This window comes from Lycium barbarum, chromosome 10, assembly GCF_019175385.1.
Source record: "Lycium barbarum isolate Lr01 chromosome 10, ASM1917538v2, whole genome shotgun sequence".
Lineage (NCBI taxonomy): Eukaryota > Viridiplantae > Streptophyta > Magnoliopsida > Solanales > Solanaceae > Lycium > Lycium barbarum.
This window is the reverse complement of record NC_083346.1, coordinates 55,967,489-55,978,810: the sequence shown is the minus strand read 5'-3', so window position 1 is coordinate 55,978,810 and position 11,322 is coordinate 55,967,489. Positions and strand designations below refer to the sequence as shown.

The following is an 11,322-nucleotide window of genomic DNA, read 5'->3' as shown; positions in this document are numbered from 1 at the left end:
AATGCTACCGCGAAAGGTACCAGTGGAATATCAGTCAAAGTGGGCCACCAAGTTGTTTAGTACAGAGATCGGATGCTTGTCGCGGCTCATCAGTTTGGGTCATGACAAAAGTGGTATCAGTGTAATTCGTCCTAGGGATTGTCTACAGACCGTGTCCGGTAGAGTCCTGTTTATGGGTGTGAAGCTGGCCACACTTATAAACAGGAGGCTGCAGGGCATTTAGGAATCATTAACCTTTTCTTCTATCTTAGATCGTGCGATAGATCCAGAGTCGAGGAAAGATCGCTTCTGACCCCATTTCCCTGTAGGTAAGTACAGCCTAACAAAAGATGAAAAGATCAGCCTCGGACGGTGGGGGTGCTGAGAAGGCCCCCAGAGTAGATTCAGTGTCATGACCCAACCCCATGGGCCATGACTAGTGCCCGAACTGGACACTCGTATACGAACCTGCTAGATATAGTCAGACTGAAACTAAGGAACGTATGGAAACTTGTAAAAACAAATGAAAGCCTCATAACGCCACATATCATAAACCCTGTCCTGAGGAGTAACAACTAACCACAGCATAACACAACACGCAAGCCGACAAGGCTGCCACTATATACGGGAATATCCAAAACAAACCATACCGACACAGTCAGATACAACCCACATATGTCTATAGACCACTAAGAGTGTACAAGTGAAACATGATGGGACAGGGCCCCGCCGTACCCCTGGTTATGCATAAGTCTACATCAAAAGATCTGTACCAAAATAATCTAGGCTCCGGAACAATGGAGCTCTCCAAAACAGCTGAGCAGAAGTCCTAAGCTGGAGGATCACCAAACCGAGTGTCTGTACCTGCGGGCATGAGAGGCAGCCCCTCGAAGAAAGGGGGTCCGTACGAGATGTGTACTCAGTATATAAAGTATGAAATACAATAAGGAAAATCATAACTGAATAAAAGATTACAGGAGGCAAGTATGATAATCAAAGATACCAATGCACCTGTGCCATACGAGATGAGAATCATGCATGTCTATATCATATACCATACCCGTCCCATTATGGGACTCGGTGAATAAAGTCATCATATACCATACCTGGCCCATCATGGGACTCGGTGCCATAATCATATCATCATATATACACATACGTACCTGGCCCTCTAGTGAGGGACTCGGTGAACAATGTAGTGAAACTGTGCACGAAAGCATACCCGGCCCAGGACTCGATGAAAGATATATTAACGGCATGCACGAGCAGAATAATGAGCAACCATATGCAAACTATAGCATCATTGAGGCTCAATAGAATAATTAGAATGAACTAACACTTGAGAATCAAAGACAACAATCATGTCAAGTACCCCTCGAATATCACTATGGATTATATCAAATAGAACTTCAGGAGTCATAGACACGTATCAGGACATAATGAAATAGCTTCTGGAAATCAAGAACATTAGCCATCCTAGTGTCTCTAAGAATAGGAGCTTCTTTGGAGTTTATACATTCGTCGTCTGTTTGTCTCACATAGATCATGCCAAAAGAAAGAAGGGTTAGCTTTATATACCTTTGACGTTTAATCCGTGATTTGATATGTATACGCTGCCCGAAGTACCTCAACCTATATTAAGACGTTAAGAACTATAGTTAAGCTACAGAAAGGCTTAAAACGTAATTCGAAGTTAGTAACTCATTTCTAGAAAATTTGGCGGCATTTCCCCTATATCGCTCACTTCCCTCACATCCAAGCTAACTATACCACACCTAGAACGACATCAACAACTACACGTCCAAGTTACCATATCTCTATCAAGAACTAGGCAAAACAAGGTCCAAGAACACCTAATCCAATTCATGTCTCAACAATCTCTTAAAAACAACTACAAATTTAAATATCAAGATTCTTTCATTTTTAACACATAATCCTTAACAACAATCAAACCTAATCCACCATTATTAAATTAAGACAACTCCGATTCTGCCCGATTACAACGTCAACAATAATCATGCAATTTTCTTACTTCCAATTTCGTCTAATACAATTTAATCTCTCCATTACAACATCATAACTCCAATTACATTACAAGAAGAAGAAATCTTACCTTAAATTAGTTAGGACAGATTCTACAATTACTTGCACTAATTGTACCAGTTCTTTTTCCTCAATTTAAATTCTAACATGGCAGCTCCATCCCATAGGATCAAGGTCTTCAATTCAAAACAATAACAAAGTTGTTGCTCACTTTATCAAGGAGAGGACTGGAAAGTTTTTTCCTTATGAACAAGATAAATTGAACATGCTACCTACTCCTAATTTCAACAAGAAAATGAACCTAGAACATTAAATTTCCCTTCCAATCACTTGGAGTTAGCCGTGAGCAGCCATGGCTGTTTGGTTCTTGCTTTCAATTGAATAGGAGAAGACGAAATGAAGTGTATGACTACTAATTAGTCATCACTTATATATATATATATATATATATATATATATGCTGCCTCCCCACTTGACATGTGGCCAGCCCACTTGACATGTGTCCCACTATGGCATGCACCAATCAAATTCAGCCATGTTGTAGAGGGGCCCACTTAGTGGTCTAATTAAGTTAATTAATCATTAATTCCCACTTAACAATCTAATCATGGTTAATTAATCCCTAATCTTTACTAATGTTTCTACACTTATTCTTCATCTCACCTTCGGCTTCCCATGTCATCTCTTCCCTATTATTATTTCGCCACAATACTTTGACAGAAGCCACATCCTTAGTACTCAACCTTCTAACTTGACGATCAGGTATAGCTATAGGGCTCTCCTCGTAAGATAACTCCTCTATTATCTGGACATCATCTACAGGGAATACTCTAGAAGGGTCACCAATACATTTACGAAGCATCGACACATGAAAGAATGGATGTACTGCTTCCAAATCAGATAGTAGGTCCAACTCATAGGCAACCTTTCCTACCCTACGAATAATTTGATAAGGCCCAATGTACCTCGGGCTAAGCTTACCTTTCTTGCCGAATCGCATCACACCCTTCATGGGCGACACCTTCAAGAATACCCAATCACCAATCTGAAACTCTAAGTGTCGACGTCGGTTATCTGCATATGACTTCTGTCGACTCTGGGCGGCCAATAATCTTTCCTGAATAAGCTTCACCTTATCAACAGCTTGCTGAATCATGTCTGGGCCTTCCAATTTAGTCTCACCAAAATCAAACCAACCGATAGGTGACTTGCACTTCCTCCTATATAAGGCCCCATACGGTGCCATCTGAAAACTAGAATGGTAGTTATTATTATAGGCAAACTCAATAAGTGGAAAATGATCGTCCTAGCTACCTCTGAAGTCAATAATACAGGCTTTCAACATATTTTCTAGCGTCTGAATGGTACGTTCGGCCTGTCCGTCAGTCTGAGGGTGAAATGCTGTGCTAAGACTCACACGTGTCCCCAATCTCGTCTGGAATGATCTCCAGAAGTTAGCTGTAAACTGAGCTCCTCTGTCTGAGATAATAGATGTGGGAACCCTATGAAGTCTCACTATCTCCTTAATGTATAATCTCGCATAGTCCTCAGCTGAATAAGTAGTTCTGACTGGAAGAAAATGGGCTGATTTTGTCAGCCTGTCCATAATAACCCATATAGAGTCATACTTCCGTGGAGTGCGAGGTAAACCCGTAATGAAGTCCATATTAAGTACTTCCCATTTCCCAGTTAGGATCTCTATCTCCTGTAATAACCCACCAGGCTTCTGATGCTCGACCTTAACTTGTTGACAATTCGGGCACTGAGCAACAAACTCTGCTATGTCCCTTTTCATGTCATCCCACCAATATAAACATCTGAGGTCATGATACATCTTCGTTGACCTTGGATGAACAGAATAACAGGCATAGTGTGCCTCTTCCATAACCTGTTGCCGTAGCCCTGCAACTTCAGGTACACATAATCTGCCTCCATGTCGTAGCACTCCGTCAGGTGTAACCTCGAATGGGGTCTTCTCCTTTTGAAGAGCTGTATCTCTATACTGTGCCATAACAGGGTCCTCGTACTGGCGACTCTTTACCTCTTCTATGATAGAGGATTCAGCAACTTCTCGAATAGAAACTCCACCATCTCCAGAATCAGCCAAACGGACTCCAAGGTTAGCTAGCCGGTAAATCTCACGGACCATCTCCTTCCTTTACGATTGTACGTCCGTCAAGATACCCATAGATTTACGGCTAAGAGCATCTGCTACAACATTTTCTTACCCTAGATGGTATAGAATATCAATATCATAATTCTTTAATAACTCTAACCACCGTCTCTATCGTAAATTCAGCTCTTTCTGCTTGAAGATATATTGGAGACTCTTGTGATCCGTATAAACATCAACATGAACACCATATAAATAATGCCTCCATATCTTCAAGGCATGAATTACCACTGCTAACTCCAGATCATGAGTAGGATAATTCTTTTCGTGCTTTCTGAGCTGTCGGGAAGCATAGGCTATGAGCCTACCATGTTGCATCAATACACAACCTAGTCCAACACCTGAAGGATCACAATAAATAACATAGCCATCTGGTCCCTCTGGAAGAGTTAAGACTGGAGTCGTAGTCAGCTTGTCTTTCAGCAACTGGAAACTTTGCTCACAAGCATCAGTCCACTGGAACTTAGCTGCCTTCTGAGTTAGCCTTGTTAAAGTCACTGAAATCGAGGCAAACTTCTCTACGAATCTCCTGTAATATCCTGCTAGCCCCAGAAAACTGCGTACCTCAGTAGGTGTCGTAGGTCTAGGCCAAGTCTTTACAGCCTCAATCTTCTGTGTATCTACCCGAATACCATCAGCTCCAATAATATGCCCCAAGAATGCTACTGAAGTCAACCAAAATTCGCATTTAGAAAACTTAGCATACAATTTCTGGTGCTGGAGCACCCTAAGTACCGTCCTCAAATGATCTGCATGCTTCTCTTCTGAACGTGAATAGACCAGAATATCATCGATAAATACAATCACGAACATATCTAGGAATGGTTTGAACACTTGGTTCATCAAATCCATAAATACTGCTGGAGCATTGGTCAACCCAAAAGACATCACTCTAAACTCATAATGCCCATATCGGGTCCTGAATGCAGTCTTCGGAATATCTGCCTCATTTACCCGCACCTGATGATAGCCTGACCGTAAGTCTATCTTCGAAAAACACTTAGCACCCTGCAACTGGTCAAATAGATCATCAATCTTGGGGAGGGGATATCTATTCTTTATTGTTACTTTATTCAGCTGCCTATAATCAATACACATCCGCAGCGACCCATCTTTCTTTCTCACAAATAATACCGATGCTCCCCAAGGTGATGTGCTAGGCCTGATGAAGCCCCTTTCTAACAAGTCCCTCAGTTGCTCCTTTAACTCCTTCAGCTCTGCAGGTGCCATTCTATAAGGAGGAATAGATATGGGCTGAGTATCTGGCAATACATCTATAGTAAACTCTATCTCCCGTTCAGAAGGAAGACCTGGAAGTTCATCTGGGAATACATCTGGAAATTCATTAACTATCGGGACTGAATGAATAGTCGGTACCTCTGCTTTCATATCATGCACACGAACCAGATGATAAATATAACCCTTTCTAACCATCTTCCTTGCCTCGAGGTATGAAATAAACTTACCCCCCGGCGATGCCGTATTCCCTATCCATTCTATAATCGGCTCTCTTGGGAACTGAAATCGAACTATCTTTTCTCTACAATCAACGTTAGCATAACAGGAAGCTAACCAATCCATAACCATAAAAATATCAAATTCAGTCATATCTAACTCTATCAGATCTGCCATGGTACGACGACTATATATAACCACCGAACAATCTCTATATACTTGCTTTGCTATAACAGAATCTCCTACCGGTGTGGCTACCTCAAATGGTTCTATCAACTCAAGTTCTATTCCGATTCTACTAGCAGCAAAGGGATATATATATATATATATATATATATATATATATATATATATATATATATATATGATAAGGTGGAGCCTGGATCTATCAATGCATATACGTCCCGAGAGAAAATCGATAATGTACCTGTAACCAAATTCGGTGACGCCTCCTGATCCTGCCTACTAGCCAAGCCACATATGCGGTTCGAAGGACCGCTAGAACTTGAAGCTCCGCCACGACCTCTACCACAGCCTGCTGGTGTCTGAGTACCCTGCCCCATAGGGCGCATAGCTACAAAAGAAGATGAACCATCAACCGACCCAGTACGCTGAGCCATACCATCTACACCATCTCTATAGGGACACTCCCTCATCATATGGCCTTGACGGCCATAAGAAAAACAAGCACCTGTAACCCAACGACATTCCCCAAAATGGGTCCTACCACATCGAGAACACCGAGGCAAAGGTGGCCTCGACTGACTCGAACCCCTGTTCATCTGTGAACCTGAAGCCTTGGAGCTCTGACCGGCCCTTGAATACCCTGTGCTATCAAATCTCCTACCTGTGAACTGTGGGGGTGCACTCCGTGCTTGCTGGGAAGAATATCTAATATGCTGCTGAGGCTGCCTGCCTCGAAACTCTCCAGGATAGCCAGCCGATCTAGCCCTCTTATGCTGGCCTCTGTCGCAATCTCTATCTGGCTGACGTCCTCTGTGTCGATCCTCTACCCCCTGTGCATATGCCTGTACCCGAGCGATATCCATAGCTGGCTGAAAATCCACTGCCATGCAGCCATCAATCAAGTAACGATCCAGTCCCATCACATAACGATGCACTCTATCAGCCATATCAGCAACAATAGTAGGCGCATATCTAACTAATGAATCAAACTCAAGACTGTACTCTCGAATGCTCCTGCCACTCTGCCTCAAATGTAAGAATCTATCAACTCTAGTTCGCCTTATCTCTAGAGGCAGGACATGGCCAAGGAAGGCCTCTACAAACTCATCCCATACCGCAGGAGGAGCACCCTCACCCCTAGATAACTCCCAAGACTCATACCAATTAACAGCTACATCTTGCAACCGATACGAGGCCAACTCAACAGACTCAGTCTTAGAAGCCCTAATTATCCTTAATGTACGCTGCATCTGCCGAATAAACTCCTGCGGATCATCCTCGGGCTTTGACCCAAAAAACACTGGAGGATTACAACTTGAAAAGTCACGAGCCCTCAAACTATCAGATCTATCCGCATGGTCAACTCCTAGTCCATGCCTGCGAGCCTGCCCTGCCACTAATCAGGTCAGCAGCTGAACTGCATCTCTCATAGCCCTATCCTCCGCTCCCGACTGAAGAGCTGGAGGCGCAGGTACTGGGGCCTCGGGAGCTGGCAATGGAGTTGCCCCCTGATCTGGAGCTGCTGCTGCTCTAAGTTCCTCTGGAGGTGGTGGTGTAGCAGAGCTTGCCGACTGGAGTACAACCTCAGGCATAGACTGGGCACAGGCCCTAGTAACTCTCCGGGTCTGACTAGTATCTCCTGCTACCGATTTGCCCTTCTGGGTACCTGTCGCTTTCTTTGGAGGCATAGCAGTAAACACAATAATTTGTTCGGGAGGGATTATCCTGATAATATAGCTCTATCGCACGATCTAGAGTAAGAAGGAAAGGTAACATCCTAATTGTCCTGTAGCTTCCTGTTTATAGATGTGGTGCACAACACACTGATAAACAAGACTCTACTGGACACGGTCTGTAGACACTCCGAGGATGAACTGCTCCGATACCACTTTTGTCACGACCCAACCCCATGGGCCATGACTAGTGCCCGAACTGGACACTCATATACGAACCTGCTAGATATAGTCAGACTGAAACTAAGGACAGTATGGAAACTTGTAAAAATAAATGAAAGACTTATAACTCCACATATCATAAACATGTCTCCTGAGAAGTCACGGCTAACCACAGCATAACACAATACGCAAGACAACAAGGCTGCCACTATATACGGGAATATCCAAAACAAACCATATCGACACAGTCAGATACAACCCACATATGTCTACAGACCATAAGAGTGTACAAATGAAACATGACGGGACAGCCCGCCGTACCCCTGGATATGCATAAGCCTACATCAAAAGATCTGTACCAAAATAATCTAGGCTCCGGAACAATGGAGCTCTCCAAAACAGATGAGCAGAAGTCCTAAGCTGGAGGATCACCAAACCGAGTGTTTGTACCTGCGGGCATGAAACGCAGCCCCCCCGAAGAAAGGGGGTCAGTACGAGATATGTACTGAGTATACAAAGTATGAAATACAATAAGGAAAATCATAACTGAATAAAAGATTACAGGAGGCAAGTATGATAATCATAGATACCAATGCACCTGTGCCTTACGAGATGAGAATCATGCATGTCTATATCATATACCATACCCGGCCCATTATGGGACTCGGTGAGTAAAGACATCATATACCATACCTGGCCCATCATGGGACTCGGTGCCATAATAATATCATCATATATACACATACGTACCCGGCCCTCTAGTGAGGGACTCGGTGAACAATGCAGTGAAATTGTGCACGAACGCATACTCGACCCGGGACTCGGTGAAAGATATATTAACGGCATGCACGAGAAGAATAATGAGTAACCATATGCAAACTATGTCATCATTAAGGCTCAATAGAATAATTAAAATGAACTAACACTTGAGAATCAAAGACAACAATCATGTCAAGTACCCCTCGAATATCACTATGGATTATATCAAATAGAGCTTCAGGAATCATAGACACGTATCAGGACATAATGAAATAGCTTCTGGGAATCAAGAACATTAGCCATCCTAGTGTCTCTAAGAATAGGAGCTTCTTTGGAGTTTATACATTCGTCGTCTGTTTGTCTCACATAGATCATGCCAAAAAGAAAAAAGGGTTAGCTTTATATACCTTGGACGTTTAATCTGTGATTTGATATGTATACGCTGCCCGAAGTACCTCAACCTATATTAAGACGTTTAGAACTATAGTTAAGCTACAGAAAAGCTTAAAACGTATTTCGAAGTTTCTAACTCATTTATAGAAAATTGGGCGGCATTTCCCCTATATCGCTCACTTCCCTCACATGCAAGCTAACTATACCACACCTAGAACGACATCAACAACTACACATCCAAGTTACCATATCTATATCAAGAACTAGTCAAAACAAGGTCCAAGAACACCTAATCCAATTCATGTCTCAACAATCTCTTAAAAACAACTACAACTTTAAATATCAAGATTCCTTCATTTTTAACACATAATCCATAACAACAATCAAATCTAATCCACCATTATTAAATTAAGACAACTCCGATTCTGCCCGATTACAACGTCAATAATAATCATGCAATTTGCTTACTTCCAATTTCATCTAATACAATTTAATCTCTCCATTACAACATCATAACTCCAATTACATTACAAGAAGAAGAAATCTTACCTTAAATTAGTTAGGACAGATTCTACAATTACTTGCACTAATTGTACCAGTTATTTTTCCTCAATTTAAATTCTAACATGGCAGCTCCATCCCATAGGAACAAGGTCTTCAATTCAAAACAATAAGAAAGTTGTTGCTCACTTTATCAAGGAGAGGGCTGGAAAGTTTTTTCCTTATGAACAAGTTAAATTGAACATGCTACCTACTCCTAATTTCAACAAGAAAATGAATCTAGAACATTAAATTTCCCTTCCAATCACTTGGAGTTAGCCGTGAGCAGCCATGGCTGTTTGGTTCTTGCTTTCAATTGAATAGGAGAAGATGAAATGAAGTGTATGACTACTAATTAGTCATCACTTATATATATATATATATATATATATATATATATATATATATGCTGCCTCCCAATTTGACGTGTGGCCAGGCCACTTGACATGTGTCCCACTATGGCATGCACCAATCAAATTCAACCATGTTGTAGTGGGGCCCACTTAGTGGTCTAATTAAGTTAATTAATCATTAATTCCCACTTAACAATCTAATCATGGTTAAGTAATCCCTAATCTTTACTAATGTTTCTATACTAATTGTAATTAATGTGCAAACCATGCACTATTAAAATCGAGATTTAAAAGTCCTTGTCTCAAAATAATCTTGTCCTTGAACTAATATCGATTAGCTTACGAATAATCCAACGTGAAAAAATACGGGATATAACATTCAGGACCACAGGTTCCGGGACCGAGCAGAAGGAGCCTCAAATATTCCATTGAAACTGATCCCTCTGAGGACCCAGTGACGATTCCTCCAGAGTTTCTGACTTCCATAGAAGAGGATCCGTCGGAGGATAGTTATGATACAGACCCGTCTGAGGGTACGTTTGGGACACTGGAGGAGGAGATTCCCGAGGCCATACCAGCTGCTCCTATGCCAGAGCACTATGTCAGACCAGCTACCCCGGTGAATGTTACTGATTATTCTAGCCCATTATCCTGGCCGTCAGTAAACCAGGAGCTGGCCGATTATCCGTATCCCTCGGACTCAGATGAGATAGATGACGAAGGCCAGTCTAGCAGATGGTGGGAAGACAATGATGAAGAGCACACTTCACCTTATAGCCCACCAAATCAGGCTAAGGACCGATCAGCTACAGGTATATAAGTCTTTTATTGAAAGTTCCTATGTGTGTGCATTTACTGTATGTTATTGCTTAATAGCGGCGAGCGGAAAGCCTAAAGGGACCAATAACCAAAGTATTTATAAGTAACTATGATCAAGGTGTTTTCGCCACCATTGGGAATCTTGAAATTTGGAATGAAAAGTAGTCAAACATGCAGATTGAAGGTACTTATTGAGGATTTCAAAGGCCAAATTAGCATTTGCTTAGTTGAAGAGTAAGAGATCCCTTTTAATCCGGAGGGAGATGCATTACGAGAATTTATTGGAATCCCTTAGAACTTCAACTTGTTCTAGGTCATGCGATAAAGGTCAGGCAGTAGGGTGGATGCGATCGTACCAGCACTAACACACTGGATCCCATTAGCACTCCAAGGTTAACCGTGCTGGGGTGAGAGTAGTACTAGAATGGGTGACCTCCTGGGAAGTGTAGTAAGAGTCCTACAAATTTAGACATAAGATAAAGATGAGAAGCTAGAGTAACCTAAGGGAAATTGGAGTATGCGGAGTGGTTGGAAACCCTAAAAGATCGCGAAGGATGAGGCGGATTAGACCGGCAAAGAGAAAGAAGGTGCATCACAGCTCTAGAATTAGGATGTGTTCGAATATTATTTGGAGGTACTTTGTAAGAGAGGCATTAGTAAATATATATATATATATATATGTATGTGTATGACATCCCATATGTGGTTGTGCCAACCGATATGTGTG

The 11,322-nt window shown here is 42.1% G+C and overlaps 1 pseudogene; it reads left to right on the top strand.

Annotated features, from left to right (window-relative positions):
- The first annotated feature begins 10,937 nt into the window (after window positions 1-10,937).
- Window positions 10,938-11,054, top strand: LOC132616257 (5S ribosomal RNA; annotated as a pseudogene).
- Window positions 11,055-11,322: the final 268 nt, after the last annotated feature.